This window comes from Notamacropus eugenii, chromosome 4 (assembly GCF_028372415.1).
Source record: "Notamacropus eugenii isolate mMacEug1 chromosome 4, mMacEug1.pri_v2, whole genome shotgun sequence".
Classification (NCBI taxonomy): domain Eukaryota; kingdom Metazoa; phylum Chordata; class Mammalia; order Diprotodontia; family Macropodidae; genus Notamacropus; species Notamacropus eugenii.
In genome coordinates this window covers 160,905,251-160,924,732 of record NC_092875.1, presented here as the reverse complement: position 1 = coordinate 160,924,732, position 19,482 = coordinate 160,905,251, and the positions used below count along the sequence as shown (strand labels likewise).

Here is a 19,482-nt window from a genome sequence, read left to right as displayed (position 1 = left end):
TCCTAAATGCAACGCATTTGACTTTAAACAGCAAAGATTACCAAGTGGCATGTAGCCTAATCTGTTATTATTTAAAGCTGCGTTGGTACACCACACTTGTTTGGCTGGGATGTATCTGGCAAATGGACGACAGCAGAATATCCAAGAAATTGTGTATAGTAAACTAAAATGGGATGGCAGTAGGCAAGGAGATTGGAAGAAAAGGTTTATGAATATACCAGATGACATCATGAAAAAAATGTTTGAGGTCTTCAGGGCAGAAGCAGTCTCAAGGAAACAATCTAGACCTCAGCATTCATCAGTGAAGTGGCTTTTCTTTATCTTAAGTTTCTGGCAGACTGAGTCTAGAACTTTTAAGATTTGGGATTATACAAATAACAGCATCCTCTGTAAAGAGTAGCTAAACGATCTAACTGAAATAGCCCATGTAAAATAATGGTCCTTAAATGAGATAATATTTGCAAAGAGCTTCGCACAGTGTCTGAAACATATTAGGTACTTAGAATATATTTCTTCCTTTTCCCTTTCTTTTTCTTTTTGTTTCTGAAACTATTAGGTTTTATTCATACCCCAGTGGTAAACAATAACCTTCATAGGATGACTACGTTTCTTTGCTCACAGCACAAAATTCTATCCTTCAAGGAATTAAAGTATACTGAATGTTTAAGTTGGTAATGCTACTTGAGAGTTGAGACACCTAATTCTGTATTTCCTTTCAAAAGAACAATCATTTCCTTAAATTTTTTGTAAAGTTTTATTTTGAAAGAATATTCTTACCACATTATGCATTCTGGATAAGTAAAGCTAATGAAATTATTTACATGTTATCTGTAATAATACAATATCCCACATTTTGTGACATACCTAGCCAAGCTTGCAGCATAGCACACAGTTTAAAAACCATTTGTAGAGAAGAATATTACATTATATTTATGTTTTAAATTCACACTCACAGAAAAACATCATTTCTGAACAAAACAGAGAAGCAAAGAAAATTTATTTATTGAAGCTGTTAAATTATGAAAAGCTGAATTGTGTTCTTACCCAATTTCTAATTACATACAGAGACTGTTAGGCCATTTAGTAAAAGGTAAATGAAATCATTTGACCTATACTCTGATTGGTAAATGCTCTACTAAATGACCAGAATTGCCTGCTTTAACAAGAACAATTCTTTCTGAACAAATAACACACGAAGCAAAATAACTCGATTCTTTGCTAGAAGAATAGTTCCATATCTATCCATACTCTCCCAGGCTTCTGATTTATTGAGTAGATTTCTTGAGTTACAAAGAAGGGACTCAGTTCTTTTCTTTGAACTCAAAAGTGTGCAAATACTATACTTCTCATGAGAGATGAGTTCCCCTTTGTATCCCTGAAATGGTTTTTTTATACATGCAGGGATACGCCTGACTGGACTAAAGAATATATCCATGTATATCTCAAGTTAGAGCAACTAGTATTCAGACTATCGAGAATTTATGTGGTCTGTGATGCCAGACATACTGAAGTTTTCTTAAAGGAGGAATGTCTTTTGTTTCCTTCCTTCCTTCCTTCCTTCCTTCTTTCTTTCCTTCCTCCTATCTCTCTCCTTCGGTCCCTCCCTCTCTTCTTTCTTTCTCTCTTTCCTTCTTTCTTTCTTTTTCTTCCTTCCTTCCTTCTTTCCTTCCTTCCTTCCTTCCTTCCTTCCTTCCTTCCTTCCTTCCTTCCTTCCTTCCTTCCTTCCTTCCTTCCTTCCTCCTTTCTTATCTTTTTTTGTCTTTGTCTCTGTTTCTGTCTCTCTCTCTTTATTTCATCCATCCAGTATATATTGCTTAAGAGTCTGCCTATTATTAAGTACTGTGCTGCATGCTATGGGGCACGCAAAAATAAACTGGCATCTAAGCACAAGTTTCTTCCAGACTGGCCTCAGTGTTTTCACATGTTTGGGGAGCAAAGAGACTGGGGGAGTGAGATTCATGTGGAATGAGTAAATGAGCTAGAAATCATAAATAAAAAGCAGGCATAAATCTTGTTTGAGATCCAAAGTAAAGCCAGTTCTTCTAAACATCCATTTCTGATAAGAAAGGATACATACTGGTACAAAAGCCAAAGGCAGTCTTCATTGGTATCACAGGTTTCTCTCTCACTTTGAACAGTGAGTTTATCCCAAAGATATTTTTACATTCCTGCATGACTGCAATTCCACTCCCCCTCCTCATTCCCTCTGTCTGGCAGAAAATACCTTCTGATGACACGACAACCGGCGCTGAGTAGATTCTGATCTTTTTCATATATGTTTTAACTTTTTGTGTTCACTTGACTCGGTGACCCACCAGTATTGTCCAGAGCTGCATTAGCCAGGCCCAGCCTGAACAGACAGAAATTCCTTTCATTCATCAACAGATAAGGAGTTTTGACAAGCTTCCCTGGGGAGCAAAGGGAGAAAATAACACATGAAAAGATTACCCTGTAATACTGCAAAGCACAAAGAGAAGGAGCCAAAGGCAGACTAAGGGAAGCTTTCAGGCCGCCTGGGCAGACAGGGAGTCTGCTATCAGAATTAAAGGCGATAGAGTCCAGAACCCCCTTCTCTTTCTCTACCTGCTTCTTTTCAATGTCACTATCAACTCACATACTGATACAAACCAGGCCCAGAGAAGGATTCCAGTAACTCTTCAGGACCACCAGGGCAAAAACAAAAACATTCAGGGCTTGACACTTACCCAAGGCAGCCTGCCAAGCTTATCACATGTGAAAAAGGCTTCTTGGGGTGAATTATCATCCTCATGTTCACAAGGCCTGGGTGTTAAGTCTCCAAAGAGGCCAGGGCATTTTCCTTCCAAAGTAGCTTGGAAGGATTGCTTTGAATGGAAGTACAAGGGAATACCATTTATACCATTTTTCCATTAAGTACCAAGAAGTAAAACTATACAAATTTATAGGAAGTAGTTCCAGAGGGCAACTTGTACATTCCTTTGTCTTATTTTAGTCCCTAGCTTCAAACATTCCAGATTTATAAAGGGATTTCATCATTCTTTTAAAAAATCTTTTCAAAAAATTTAAAAAATAACTTTTTTGTTTGTTTGTTTCTAACCCAGATATTGTAGCATACCTCTATTTCAAGAGATTCAATATTTTTCTGAAAGTACTAACTATGGGCAGGTCATTGAGCTGGGAGTCATGAGATATAAAAATGAATGAAACATCCCCTGTTCTACAGGAAATTATAATCTAGAAGTAGACTAAGATATAAGTATCACACAAAATCGAGAATGATAGTCCATAAGGATGGTGCTTTATGAGAAACGTCAGCACAGAGAGATTGCTTCTAGTTAGAGGCATTGGTAAAGGCTTCATGAAAGAAGCATCACCTGAACTTGGTTTTGAAGAATGTAAAGGATTAAAAGAAATGGAAATAGGTGGAATGCATTCGAGGTATCAAAGGCATTAGGAGAAAAGTCAAGGTGACAGAAAGGGGTTGCCCAGGACTGGGAAATGGTGAGTAAGCACTTTGGTGGGAGGGTCTTAGAAATGAGTACAGTTTGAGATAAGATTGCAAAGATGGTCAACAAGCCATAATTAGGTGTTTACTACATGCCAGGCACTGTGCTATGCCCTGGGGGTAAAAAGAAGGGCAAAAACATGAGTCCCTGGCCTCAAGAAGTTCACAATACAAAGGTGGAGACAATAACCAATACCTAAGGTATTATATAGGGTAAATTTCAGGTAATCTCAGGAAGGAAAACACTGGCAGTGGGAGCTGGGAAAAGCCTCTTACAAAAGTGGGAATTTGATCTGAATCTTGAGGAAAACCAGGAGGAGGTGAGAAGGGATAACATTTGTAACATATGAGAAAACCAGTAGAAAGGCACAGATTTAGAAGACTGAGTGTTGTAAGGGTGAGCTGAGTTGGTGAATCATGTGGCATGTAGAGGGGATTCAAGTGTAAGAAGACTGGAAAGATGGGAAGTGGTTAGCTTATGAAGAGCTTTAAAAGTCAAATAGAGTTGGAACTAGGCTATAGAGAGCCTTGGATGTCAAGTTAACATGTTTAAACTTTATCCAATAGTTAATGGGATGCTATTGAAGGTTATTGAGCAAGGGAATCACCTGATTATAGCTGCTTCTTAGGAAGTTTTCTTTGGCAGTCTTTGTGAAGGATAGTGTGGAATAGTAGGAAATTGGAGGAATTAGGAGACTATTATAATAGTCTTGGGAATGGGAACAAGAAAAGACTTAAAGAAATGAATAGGAAGGAGATTATTAAGTAAGTCATTGCGAAAGAATAATGTGCTGGGTTTAGCAAAGGATTGAATGTGGGGGTGAGAGAGAGAAAGGCTGGGTAAGTGGGAGAACGGTAGTGCCTTTAACAAAAATTGAAAAGTTAAGAGGAAGAACAAATTTTGGTGGAAGACATAACATTTTCACATTATAAAGTGCTTAATAAATGTATGTTGAGTTAAATTTTAAGGCATTGGATCCATTCTTAATAGATTATACCTGAAGTACTTGTAGTTTCTAAGTGGAGATGCTCACAGCCAGTTGAATATTTGGCCCTGTAGCTCAGGGGCTTGACTGTAGACCTGAGGTTAATCTGTATAGAGCTGAGTTCTATCAATAGACTGAAAGACATTCCTAAGGGAGAGAGCAAATATAGAGATAAAAGGGGAGATATGGGCAAAGCTTTTGAGAAAGATTATATTTCATTATGGGGAAAAGGAAGACAAATTGCTAAAGAAAACAGGATCCATCAAAGCTTTGTTTTAGTTTTTGAGAAGAGCTTGAGTAAGTCATTTCACATCAATGGCACTCAATTTCTTCTTTAAAATGAGGGATATGGACTAGCTGAGCTCTAAAGTCTCACCCAACCTGATATCTCTGATATATGACCCCATGACCCACATATGATCCAATCATAAGGGGTAAAAAAATCTACTTCCCAAGTACATTGGGGCAGAAGTATGCCTTTCTAAAATGGTCTGGGAGTTTTAGCTAGATACAGACTCAATGTGTTTCAACATGGAAACCAAGACAGTTACTATTTGGCTCAATTCAGAACTGAAGAGCTGATAACCACCTTGTACACTGCACTGGTCAGATCACATCTAGAATATTGTACTCAGTTCCTGGTGACACATTTTAGAAAGGCATTATCAACCTAGAATGCATTCAAAGATAAGTGACCAAGATGATGGATGACTTCACTGAAAGGAATACCATGTGAGGATCCTTTGAAGGTACTGCTAATGCTTATCATAGAGAAGAAAAGACTTAGGGAAAGGAGTGGGGTGGGAATGATAGTTACAATTGATTATTTGAAGGGTTGTTACATATGAGAGGGATACAACTTGTTCTTGTACACCGAGGAGAAAACCACACAGAGGTTGCTGAGGGGTAGATTTTGGCTCAATGTGAGGGGAATGATGACGATTAATGATTACAGGTATCCAAGAGTGGAACTGGCTGCCTTTAAAGGAGGTGAATCTTCCTTCCTGACAGCAAAAGATAAATGTGGTAGAGAGGATTCTTTTGACTATATGGGGTAGACAAGGTAGTTTCTGAGGTCCCTTCCTGCTTTAAGATTTGGAGGTGAAAATGCTGACCGTCCAATGGCCTTAGAGCCATACTAGTCATCCTTTATCTGTTCATTAATCTTAGTTCCTTAATCATCATTTATCACTTTACTTTTAAGGCTCTCCAAATATTTCATGTCCCAGGTAATGTTTGAAATCAGAAGTGGCTATCATTTTCTCCTTAGTAACTCTCCAGGTATAAATATAAAGATTATTCATAACATAAACCATTTTTTTTAGCAGAAACTCTGCTGAACTCATTTGTATTCCATTTTTATAGTCTACCAAGACAATGGTGTTTCATTTACTTGACTTATCCTTATTCCATATTTTCATTTTTTCCCTTCTCTCTAAAGAGAGGAGTTGACAGTTGTGGAATTTCAGCCCACTGTCATTGAACTTTGTATAGTTGACTACCAAGCATCCACTAGTGGTGGTTAGGAACCTGGAAAATGACAATGCATTCTCACTCTCATCCCTGCCTTGACTGGAAAACTACGTGAGGACATATCTGCCAATAACTCTCTCTCTCTCTCTCTCTCTCTCTCTCTCTCTCTCTCTCTCTCTCTCTCTCTCTCTCTCTCTCTCTTTCTCTCTCTCTCTCTCTCTCTCTCTCTCTCTCTCTCTCTCTGTTTCTATCTCTGTATATGTGTGTTGGAGACACAGAAGGAGATTGGAAACTTTGCCTTTACAGTTTAATGTCATCTGAAAACATAATTAGCAAGTTTTTTCTCCCATTACCTAAATCACTGATAAAAGTGTTAAATCCCAGTGAAACCAGGAACAATTAAAATCAGAAAACCTGGAGCTTTTTAAACATCATTTTCTGCTTCCCCCCCTCACTTTTATTAAGTTTTTTTTCAATTTCAGTAGATCTCTGTCCTTACTGCCTCGGGGTATCATTCAAAAAAGTTCAAAGTGGCCTTTATGTAGCTTTCTATGCTTGGAGAACAAGTGATTCGTTCAGGGATAATGATCTAGGGACTCGAGCAACCATATAAAACAGTCTTCATATTTGCAAGCAATCTGGATGTATACCAGGATCCCTGCCCTTTACCTTGCATTTAATAGATTGCAAGTCTAAGCAGAGCTTAAAGCATTATTTTTTCATCTCATCAGAGCAACTATCTGTTCTCAAAAAAAAGTGGGTGTACTATTTATCTGTAAAGAAAAGTTTGTTCCTGCTCAAGGCAGAAGAAATATTTGAAGTCTGCAATTTTCCAGTGCTTACTTTCAGCAGATACAGGAGCTGAAACTCTTAGTTCTCATTGCAGCTTAGACAGCATAACATTGACAGTAACATTGCAAGAGTGATGGGCTTCCTCTGGGCACATAAGATCCGGAAAGCTTGAATTCAGAGGTGTTTGTTGGTAATAGAAGTAAGGCAATTTTGTCAGGCAGATGTTGCCCAAGTGTCTTATATGTCTATATCTCCACATAGGGCTAAACAAGGAGAAACTGATTTTAAAATTACAATAAAGGATTATTCAGAGATGGTGTGGCAAACTGGATAGAGAGTCAGTCTCAAAGCCAAGGAAGAGCTTAGCTCTTAGTGCTATCTCTGGTACATATTGAGTATTTGACTCTGGGTGGGGCATGCAACTTCTTGGTTTTTTAGGTAACTCTTTATTAGTGTATATATGTGTGTGTGTGTGTGTGTGTGTGTGTGTGTGTGTGTGTGTGTGTGTGTGTATTATTTATTTATTTTTCAGTTTACAACATTGATTTCCACAAGAATTTTAATTCTAAATTTTCTCCCCTGCTCTCCCCACCCCCACCCCAGGACAGCATGCACCCCATTCAACCCTTTCATCACCCACCTTCTACCATCCCCCTCCCCTCTATTTTTCTGTAGGGCAAAAAAGATTTCTATACCCCATTGCCTGTACATCTTATTTCCCAGCTGCATGCAAAAACAATTTTTAACATTCATTTTTAAAGCTTTGAATTCCTTATTCTCTCCCTTCTTCCCTCCTCACCCACTCTCATTGAGAAAATAAGTAATCAGATACAGGTCATACATGAGTAACTATGCAAAACACTTCTATAAGAGTTATGTTGCCAGAGACTAACTACATTTCCCTCTGTCCTGTTCTGCCCTCCATTTATTCCATTATTTCCCTTGACCTGTCCCCCAATAACAGTGCTTGCTTCTGATTATCCCTTTTCCCAATTTGCTGTCCCTTCTTTCATCTCCCCTCACCTATTCCCTTCCCCCTGCCTTCATGAAGGGTAAAAAAGATTTCCATACCTAACTGAGTGTATGTTATTCCTTCTTTAAGCCAGATCCCATGAGAGTGAGGCTCGCTTATTTCCTTTCATCTCCTCCCTTCCCCTCCATTGTAAAAGCTTTTCTAGCCTCTTTTATGTGAGATGATTTGCTACATTCTACGTCTCCCCTTCTCTTACTGCTAGTACATTTCACTCAACAGGAAATTTTATTTTTTACATATTCTCCCTTCATATTCAGCTCACCCTGTGCCCTTTGTCTATGTATATATACATGTATATGTATATTCATGTGTACATAGATATACACACATATAAAAAACTTGCATACACATATGTAATATGCACATACATATGTACATATTCCCACCTACATATATATGTACATATGTGTGTGTATGTGTATATATATGTGTATGTATATATATATATACATATATATACACACATATATATGTATATTTTCCCTCTAACTATCCTAATACTTAAAAAGGTATCATGAGTGATAAATATCATCTTTCCATGGAGGAATGTAAACAGTTCAACTTTAATAAGTCTCTTATGACTTCTCTTTCCTGTTTATGTTTTCATGTTTTTCTTGAATCTTGTATTTGAAAGTCAGATTTTCTATTCAGCTCTGGTCTTGGAAGTCCTCTAATTCATTGAAATTCCATTTTTTTGCCCTGAAATTATACTCAGTTTTTTTGGGTAGGTCATTCTTGGTTTTAATCCTAAATCCTTTGGCCTCTGGAATAGAATATTCCAAGCCCTTCAATCCCTTAGTGTAGAAGTTGTTAAATCCTGTGTTATCCTGCTGATATTTCCACAGTACTTGAATTGCTTTTTTTCTAGCTTCTCATAGTATTTTTTCCTTGACCTGGGAACTCTGGAATTTGGCTACAACATTCCTAAGAGTTTTCCTTTTGAGGTCTCTTTCAAGAGGTGGTCAGTGAATTCTTTTGATTTTTATTTTACTCTCTGGTTCCAGAATATCAGATCAGTTTTCCTTGATGATTTCTTGGAAGATGATGTCTAGGCTCTTTTTAGATCATGGTTTTCAGGTAGACAAATAATTTCTAAATGATCTCTTCTAGATCCATTTTCCATGTCAGTTGTTTTTCCAATGATATATTTTACATTGTTTTCTATTTTTTCATTCTTTTGGTTTTGTCATTAAAAAGTCATTAACTTCCATCTGCTCCATTGTAAATTTTAAAGAACTATTTTCTTCAGAGAGCTTTTGGACCTCCTTTTCCAATTGTCTAATTCTTCTTTTTAAGGAATTCTTCTCCTCATTGACTTTTTGGACCTCTTTTGCTACTTGAGTTAGTCTATTTTTAAAGGTACTACCTTCTTCAGCATTTTTGAGGTCTCCTTTAGCAAGCTGTTGAATCGTTTTTCATGATTGTCTTGCATTGTTCTCATTTGTCTTCCCAATTTTTCCTCTACCACTCTTACTTGGTTTTCCAAGTTTTTTTGAGCTTTTCTATGGCCTAAGATCGTGTCAAATTTTTTTGGAGCCTTTGGATGTAGGAACCTTGACCTTGCTATCTTCCTCCAGTTGTATACTTTGTTCTTCCTCTCATTGTATGCTTTTTTTACTCCTCTCCTAGCCTACGCTTTGGTCTGTGAGAACCAGAAGTACTCTTTTCTGTCCTGGAATTGTGAGTAGGATTCCCTCTCCACAGTCACCAGCAGCTCCACCACACCAGAACTTCTCCTTACCCCAGGAAGGCCACACAGGACTGAGACCCAGATCAACTGCTTGATTCCTCCATGATCTATAGGCAGAGAGCTCCAAAAAAGGCCACGGAGATAGTGACTGCAGCTGCCCTGGTGCTGGGTCTGGGGCCACAACCATGCTCCCCTCTCACCCAGGTGAGAGAGCTTTCTCACTGACCTTTAAAGCAGCCTTTGGCATTTGTGGGTTGAAAAAACTGGAAACCTGCAGCAACGGCACATGATTCAGCACCCTAAAGCTACCCCAGTCCTGTCTGTTCTGTGTGGTCCATGCTAGTCTGCACTCCTCCCCAAGCCTGGTGTTATAGACTCTTCCTGTTAGACTGGAAATCTGTTTCACTCTGTCGCTTTGCTGCTTCTGCTGCTCTAGAATTTGTTTAGAGTCATTTACTACAGGTATTTAAAGGGCCTTGTGGGGAGAGCTCCTGCAGGTCTATGCTGCTACTCTGCCATTTTGGCTCTGCCTCTAGGTAACTTTTTAAGATTACATGTTGTAAGGAAGGAATGAACAATGGAAGACAAGAGAGAAGAAGGAAGGAAGGAGAGAAAAAGGAAGAAAGGAAAGAAGGTAGGAAGGAAAGGAAGGAAGAAGGCAGAGTGGGAAGAAGAGAGGAAAGAATGAATAGAAGGAATCTAGTAAAATAAGAAAGGAAAGAAACAGCAAAGCAAGGAAACAAACATTTATTAAACCCCTACTATGTCCCAGATATTGTACTAAGTGCTTTATAAATGTTATTTTGTTTAATCCTCACAACAGCCCTGGGAAGTTGGTGATGTTATTATCCTTATTTTACAAATGAGGAAACTGAGGCAGGTAGAGGTTGAATGATGTGCCCACAGTCACACAACTAGCAAAATTACCAATCTGTATTGGTGCAAGGAGCTTCTTCATTTGAGAATGATTTATACCAATGAAATCACAATGCCAGTTTCTATCCTGAGTTTAAAAGAGCCTCAGGTAAGACACAAGAAAGAACATTTTGATTCTCGGGAAAATTAACTACCACAAACATCTTACTAAGGGAGATGACGGATGTTTGTGATCCCTAAAAATCAGATAGTCTGTCTTTTTTTGTTACTCACTTACCTGGAGACATGGAACTGACCCTTATAATCTCTTTAAGTAACTCTAAGATTCTGAGTTGTAATTCTAAATATAAATTCTAGATAATTCTATTTCATAAAGAGAAGAAAAATTAGAACACTATTAGCTAGAGCTTCAGAGGAGGGGTAAGGCAGAAGGAAGAGAATGCCAGGTAGAAGAAGGGTTACAGAATAATCAGTTTAGTGCAATGAGAAAAGATAGGCTTGAAAGAACAGAGGTATATACTTTTTCTCCCTTCTTCCAACTAACACACTTGAAAATGCTTGTATTCTGTTGGCATAGCCTTTGAGATACTAGGGCCACCTCTAAACCACAATATGGAATCAGAGCAGACATCAGTGTATCTCACAAAGATTAAGGGGAAAAAAGCAATCTTTTGTAGAAGAAAATGGTTGGTATAGATTACAGTAAATGCCTATCTAGTAGGTACAAGGTCAACCCTTCAAAGAAATTAGTGATAGATCAGTTCAATGGTTGACCTTTCTTCCTGTCAGTACAGGATAATTTCCTATAGCATATTCTTAAATGTTTAATCTTGTCTATTTTTAAGTGGTTTGAAGGCATTTAGCTTTTACCACATCCCATGAACGATTATATTCCATAGGTAAGAGAGATAGCTGCCAGTAAGTTCCTTTTCTTGAAATTTACTATTTCCTTATATTATTTTCTCCACACTTACATTGTGTTATGATACCATAAATATGCGCTGTCATGGTGTAGTGATCATACCTAATATTCAGAATTAGCTTCCAAACAGCTCTTTAGTTTTTCTACAGCAAATTATCAAGGAAAAGAATACGTACTATTTTAATACACATTTTTTTTCTTGTACACATGACTCTGAATAGCTTTTATTATTGTTGCTGATAGCATTTATCCAGAGATTTAAATTTTATCTAGTGCTTTACATATGGTATTTCATTGGGTGGTTATACAATAACTGAAAGGGCAGGAACTCTTTACCTTTTCTATACTCCTTTGGCATTCTGGTGAAGCTTATAAACCTCTTCTTAGAATTATGTTTTTAAATAATTGGAGGTATGTGCTGAATTTCATTGAGAGGTTAGTGAAAGTAAAAATGTATTTTTTTCCCAACCAAAGACTGAACATCTGAAATCTATGCATAGAGATCAGGTTAAGAGCCCCTGCCCCAGAGAGATAGTTCCTTGTAGTGGCAATTCAATTCTACAAACATTGATTAAGCCCATAAGAAGCATAAGGTGCTATGCCAAACACTAGAGAGATGAAGACAAAATTAAACCAGTTTCCACCATCAAGAAATGGCACCTGAGCTGAGCTGAGTCTTGATGGAGGCTGGGATTTTGTTTGTTTTAAGGAGCAGAAAGTGAGGAGGGAGGGCATTCAGGGCATGGGAGTGGGGGCAGCCTATTCAAAGGTATTCCATCTCTCAGCTTTATGTTAGAGGAATAGTTTATAAACCAATTTGGTAATAATATAATATAATAAATGAAAGGGACTATTAGGAAAAAGAATTCTGAAAAGTTAGGCTCTTAATGAAGAAAGGGTATTTTTGGATGTGGCCAATGAGGAAATTTGCTTGACTATGCTTATATATGCTTATATAATACAAGGATCCTCCCTCCTTCTTCCCTCCCTCTTTCCTTCCTTCCCTCCCTCCTTCCTTCCTTCCTTCTTTCCTTCCTTCCTTCCTTCCTTCCTTCCTTCCTTCCTTCCTTCCTTCCTTCCTTCCTTCCTTCCTTCCTTCCTTCCTTCCTTCCTACCTTGCTACCTTCCTTCCTTCCACATTGTCTTCCTATCTCCTTTATTTTCATTTTACTGGGTGTGATGGGAGAAGGAAAAAATGATAAATGCTTGATAATTCAAAATTTTTAAAAAAATTACCTCCTCCCCACACCCACATCCCTCATAGGGGAAAGATTATAGATTAGGAGTTTACATATTAGCCTGAGGAATTTGTGTTTTATTCTAGAAGCAATAGTTATTGAAGGTTTTAAAGCAGGGGAAAGCACACTAGATTGGACATGAGAAGATCTAGGTAATGATTTTGCCACTGCTACCTTCTGCCTGTGTGACTCTGGGCAAATTAGGTGGTCTTTCTGGAGCTGTTTCCTTATCTATAGAACATGGATCTTGGATGGGATAATCTCTAAGGTTTCTTCTAGAGCAAACATTCCATGGGCCTAAGCTTATCAGTGTATTTAAATCTCGAGATGCCACAAAGATGATGTGATGAATGAAGAAATCAACATGTATAATAATTTTTCTAAATCTTTCTGCCATTTAACCTTTTGCCTATATTCAAGAGCAGAGTTGTAGTTGAGTTAGTGAAATCGGTCCAGTGAGGTACATGAGAAAGAATAATAACCCTGGAGTCATGAAAAAAGGATATAATTCTGCTGCAGAATCTCAATATCATTCCCTTTTAGAAATTATTATGGCATTTTAAACAGGATAGTAATGTAAATTTAATACAAAAAAACTCCAACAAACTTCATACTTGAAAGCCACAAGAACTCAAAAAGGTGGTTTTAAATGATATTACTGGTAATGTAAATTATGACCATGGTTAGTAAAAATAATGGTAGCTAATAATATCTAGCAACTCTATCTTTGTCTACTGCTGTAAGGTTTGCAAAAAGCTTCCTGTGTTTTAAATGTACTCATTTAATTCTCACAACTACCCTTTGAGAGAAATGCTATTATCATCCCCATGTTAGAGATGAGGAAAATGAAGCTATAATAATTTGATGGACTTGCCCAGGGTCACACAACTGATACAAGTCTGAGGGAGGATTCAAACTTATGACTTCCAGTCTCCATGCTCCCTGTTCTATCCACTGTACCAACTGCTTACCTCAAAAACAGATTCCTACCAAGAAGAATATTTTGAAAATGATTTAATTCAATCATTTACATAGTTAAGTAGTACTTTTTGTTTTAAATATTCTTTTGCAAGAAAGGAAATTCAGTGAAGTTATGCTTTTTGATACAAAAAAAAAGGCCTTTGAAGATGGACTAAAGGTGGCTTTTTAAAGAGGATGTGGATTCAAATCCTGCTTTTCATACTTACTGTCTGTGACCTGTCGTGCTTCTATGATGTTATGTGACGCTAAGACCCTAAATTTCCTGCCTATGACCTGTGATGCTCTGTGATGCTATGACTGAATGAATTTCTTGAGGATTCACATTGCATCAGAGGAATAGGCCAATGACTGTGGTTCAAGGAAGTTGTTCTGACCACTTCAAAGACTTCTGCCTGAATTGAAGCATCTGGATGCTCACAGACAGTGGAAAGTGTTTAAAGCACAATGAAAAGAAAAAGGTCACCCTTAGGTGCCTACTATCTTGGGAGCACATTCATTATGGCATTTCTGACCATTCAGAAAGCTCTGGTTGGTGCTGCCCTTCTCTCTGCTTCATACATATGGATGTCAATTGCATCACTTTGCCCAGCATCCTTTATGAATGCTGAAAACTGAGGTAGAGAGGGATGCAGGATGTGTGTGATGCATTCACAAGTCAGGAACAATTTAATTTGAACTTGACAGTTCTACTACCTAGCAGGCAGTTCTAAGACTGAGGTTTTAATGTTGTTTTCTAAGAATAACATCAGATGTTTTGCTTCAGTAAGGTTTGCAATTGGCCACCTGTGAGGAGAAAAATAAGAAATTTCTGAACAAAACTATAAAAGGTCACATAGAATAAAAATAGCTTTGTTATTAACTATCACAGATGCAAAAGTGATAGGAATATTAGATAATAAACAATATGATATTAATAAAGGAAAAATATTTTATAATATATTAAATATTAAGTATAAGGTCTAGATATTCAAGGGCCTCAGTAACATCTTAAACCCTTCTTTCCCCAACATGTCTTCATCCTCATGCAAAGTGGAAGGAAGCTGTTATCTTATATCTTATTTTATCTTATATGATACATGGATCCAGGAAACCAGGAAAGGTTTCTTAAACTAGTGACTGGGGTTATGGAAAGATTTAAGAAGGAATTTTAAGGGGTTCGGAAGACCAGGAATAAGGCCCTTTGAACAACAAGAGCACAGGATTCAGAGACAGGAAAATATGAGTTTGAATCCTCTCCCAGATACTTACTAAACATGTCATCCTGGAAAAAGTCACTTAGCATGTCTTGGCCCTAGATTCTTAATCTGTAAAATGGGAACGATAATAGCAATTACCTCACAGGGATGCTGTGAAGCTCAGATGAGATCAAATGTGTAAAGTGCTTTGTAAACTTTTAGTTGCTATCTCAATGCTGGCTATAAAATGCTACTATTCAGTAGAAACAAGGTTTATGAGCTAAGTAAACTAGCTTTTGTACATTCTTTGCTGATTCTCTCTCTCTCTTTCCCTCTCTACCTCTCTTTCTCTCTCCCCCTCCCTCCTTTTTTCCCTCCCTCCCTTTCATGCCTTCATCCAGCAAGCATTCATGGAGAATGAATGCCATTGGAAAATGGTATTCAAGATCTATTTAACTGAAGACATGTTTATGTGGAAGAATCTGCGGGAGCCTGCAGGACCTTAGAGTATCAGAGTAGACAATTCATTAATCTACCATCTGAGGAAGGTAGAAACTTACCAGAACTTACCCTATTTCAGTGACTACCCGATCTGGCTTTGTAGGACCTCTCGCAATAAGCTGAAAAGAAGAGAGCTATTTCATTTATCAGTCATCACAGCAGGTTCCCAGTTCTCCTCCAAGACCATGTATCTGTGCATATTTATCTGTAAAACTAATTTCAACTTACTTCTTATGTGACTGAAAGCAGAGTTAATGAATGAAAAAGTTATTCTGCCTTCAAAAAAATTCCCAAACCACATGTGGTAATTTTAATAGACAATTTTAAAGTAAATGCATTTTAGTTTGAGGACGTGTTCATAGAGAAATAGTAGAGTTCTAGAAATACTATTATAAATCAATGTAAAAAAAAACACATGGTTGGATCATTGCTAATAGTATGTTGGACTTCAGTAATCATTTACGAGGAGACTAGTAAAATGATTCATCAATAACTTAAATTAACCTTTATATATTCAAAGTGGTTGTTCAATATTCTTATCCTTCATTTGCTAAAGAAGAAACTGAGTCACAAGAGCCTGAATTATTTACTTAATTTCATGAAATATCCTAAATCAAGAGTATAAAGGAAGACTCAAATGCTTCTTTTTTTAGAGTTCAAAAAAAGTCATGAAAAGACCTCCCTCTTTGAAGGTCTTCAAGTAGGGCCTAAATAATCATTTGTCTGGAATGTTTTAATAGGGATTGTTTTGGGTGTGAATTGGATGGCTGCCAGGTCCATTTCTATTCTGAAACTCTATTATTTTTATGAAGAGATTTTTCCTTTACATGATTATATGAAAATATTCCTGGTTGAAAAAGGTGTTATTATGTTTGCTTATTTTGTAACAATTATCATCCCATGTGCTTTAGGGAGAAAGAGTTGGGAGGACGCTGGAACTAAATGAAAAAAATTAGATCCCAAACATAAGAAATGATTCTTCATCCTGGGATAAATCAGTGTCTAAGACCACTCATTCATTTGCCACTAGTGGCTCTGTTTAGTTTCAATTCTATCACCACCAAACCACCGCTACCGCCATCACAATATTCCTTCCTCCCCTATATCCCCACCAAGAATAAGGTCATCATCAATAAACTCATCATCACGAAGATAGCTCCAACCTTACTACTCACACCTCATCAGTACCTTCAATTGCTTCTGCTCTTTTGATTGGAGGGCTGGAGAATAGAGCAAACATCTTTTCCCTAGTCACCCTTTATAGAGGGCTCAGACTCCTAGCCATCTCTTCATTTACCACCAGCAGCTCTGCTTATATTTGATTCTATCATTTTTATCATAATCCCTGAGTCAGGTATCCTCTCCCTCCACATTTTTTCAGCTTCCTTTTGTGCATTGTCTATCCCCATTAGATTTTAAGCTCCTTGAGAGCAAGGTATGTCTTTCCTATCTGTATCCCAGTGCTTTGTACAGTGCCTGGCAGAAAGTAGACACAATAAATATTTATCCTATTATATAGTACTCAGCAGCAGACCAGATCTTACAATTACTCTTTCTCCAAAGAGGGTTATATTTGCAATGAATCTGGACAGTTTTCCAGGGAAAAATGGAGGTGATTATATGGTTGATATAGTTTAAAGCAAAGATATAAAGTAAAACCAGTGAGAAAAAGGGCTTGTTATCCACAGAATAAGCTAACTTTAAAAAATTGCTCTAAATCATGGTCAGATGATCTTCTACTCTACCATTCAAGTAAAGAAAAATGTAGTAAGATCCTTCTATGTACACTACATTGTGTTAGGTGCTAGAGTTAAGATGACAAACAATTGGTTGCAAGGCCAAATTTTGCAAAGTAATTACAATAATAACAATAATAGCTAACATTTTTATAGCATTGTAAAGGTATATAAAGTACTTTAAAATTTTATCTCATTTGATCTTTACAACAGCAATGGGAGACTGGTACTATCATTAGTCCCATTTTACAGATGAGGAAACTAAGCCAAACAGAGGTAAAGGGACTTGCCCAGGGCCACACAGCTAGTAAGTGTCTGAGGCAAGATTTGAACTAAGACCTTCCTGATCCTAAGTTCAGTGCTTGACTGTTTCATTCCCCTGCCTCATTTCACCTACATAAGAAACCATAGTTCAGAGAAGAGGATGATTAATTATCCAGGGAAGGCTAAACAGAATACTGTTAGAGATTCAAAGTTAATGGTTATATGGAGTGCTTTAAAGTTTACAAAGTGTGTTTAGTACATTATGTAATTCAATCTTCACAGTAAACCAGTGGGTTAGGTGCCATTAGTTTGAAAGTCATCAAATTTTCCCTTCCCCAGGCAAGATTCCAATCTGCAATATTTCCAACACTTGTCACTCAGCCTTCACTTGAATACCTGGAGGGATACGGGACCCACTAGCTCTAAAACTAAACCATTTTCATTTTGGATAACTCTTACTAGAAAGTTTTTCCTTACCTCAGGTTTATTGTTGTTATTCATCCTTTATTTTAGAAGAGGACCAGTGCCATCACGGGGTAATGTCATAACTTGAGGGTGAATTGGATTTAAATGAGGCAGAGTTGCACTTTCTCTTCCAGTCATCGAAATCCAGTGGCAAGGCAAAAGTCAGGATGACTGGTGATGGCCCAGGATGCAGCGGATGATCTTGGCATTTTCAATGTCTAACCAAGTTCTAAGCATTCAATATCACCTGCTTCTGCTCCCTTCATGGCTGTTGGAACTACTTGTTCTCATTGGTCCATTTTGCCATGGGAAGTATTCAACTGTTTGGGATAGACACCCCTCCACACACACTCACTGATGGGTTTGAAGCCTGTTGGTTACCCTTAACCTGGTGTAGTCCATCTGCTAAGACAGTTTACCAGGGTATAGCCACTGTGCATGCAAGAGCTTCTTTGAACCAAAGGTGAGAGTTTAAAATTTCTTTGTAACATCCTCCAGCCATCATTCTTAATTGGCTCTCTGTGGTCAAGCAGATCACCTTTCACGTGAATGACCTTCAGATATCTGAAGACGAGAGAGAGAGAGAGAGAGAGAGAGAGAGAGAGAGAGAGAGAGAGAGAGAGAGAGAGAAGGAGAAAGACACTAGTCCCAACGTAAATCAGCCTAACGAGAAATGAGGAGGTGTTCTGAGCTAGGTTCCTTCTTTAAATGGAGGTTGGAGTTCATGGCTCTCCCCTCCAATCAGAGGGATGTCAATGATTGGAATCCCTAGGCTGATGATATCTAAAAGCGGGATGACGAGGTTTTCCCAATTATGAGCTTTCTAGAGCAAGTTAGAGAAGTCCCAGAGTAGTATCAGGTGAGAAATGAGGAAAGGCAGAAAGGGGTTGGGTTGTTAAGGACTTTAAAAGAAAAAACAAACTATGATTAGCCTGTTTTATTTCACTTTGGGACAAAAATGCTTCAAGCCATATCTTGTGCGTTGTAATGATGTTTGTAGTAGACACTAGTTTTTTGCTAATATCAGGGCCTTACAATCTCACTTCCATACAGCACAACAGGACAGTAACTGAGCAACTTTCTTGTAGCTAAAGACATGCTTTGAAAAGTGGATGAGGTTTGGAAGGTGATTAAACAGAAATAACACACTGTGCTGACTTTCTCAGCAATATTGAGGGAATAGAATAGTACTTTGCCTGGGTTAACAGATCAATGGCTAGGGCAGATGGGTGAAGGAGGAGAAAAGGAGAAGAAGAAGAAAAAGGAGAGAGGAGAGCAAAGGGACAGAGGAAAAAGAAAGAAAGAGAGGGAGAGGAATGAGAGGGAGGGGATGAGAGACACGGGAGGAGATGGGGAGAGGGCAAAGGAAGAGTGGAAAGTGAAGGAGAGGAAGAGAAGAGGGAAAGGGGAGGGAAGAAAGGAAAAGGAAGAGGGAGAGGGGAGAGATGGAAGAGATGGGCAACAGGGAGAGAGGGAAGGAGGTAGCAAATGTCTCCCTTCCCAAGGGGTAGGACACAAGAGAACTTGTTTTTTTGTAAACCAAGGAATTCCTGCTTGGGAATAAATGTGTGGAACAGTCATCACACTATCAGCTCAACTAGTAAGCATCTTTCTCTTAGAGCTTATCCCAACAGCCCTTCCAGGGGGGAGCTTACTTTAGTTGTTTAACAGTGACCAGTAGCTTCCAGGAAGGTTTAGTAGTACTTAAGTCATCTGCCAAGGAGGTGGTAATTAGGAGCTCTTTAATCCCCTGAAAGATAAGAAGGCCACCAAAAGAGAATGGGCTGAATGTTTCAGGTTCATAAATCCACATTAGAATAATATCAAGTAATCAGAGGCATAACTTCAAAGGAACATACCATATTG

The 19,482-nt window shown here is 38.0% G+C and overlaps 1 long non-coding RNA gene across 2 annotated transcripts in view; it reads right to left on the bottom strand.

Annotated features, from left to right (window-relative positions):
* Positions 1–1,670: 1,670 nt before the first annotated feature.
* LOC140500728 (uncharacterized) overlaps positions 1,671–19,482 on the bottom strand; it is a 30,201-nt gene continuing 12,389 nt past the window's right edge. The window contains exons 2-4 of one of the 2 annotated variants that reach the window (XR_011965851.1): positions 15,221–15,270; positions 4,483–4,617; positions 1,671–2,408 (exon numbers count right to left, since the gene is read on the bottom strand). This is a non-coding gene — a long non-coding RNA (uncharacterized lncRNA). The remainder of the gene's footprint in view (positions 2,409–4,482; positions 4,618–15,220; positions 15,271–19,482) is intronic. The other variant, XR_011965852.1, reaches the window with a different exon arrangement.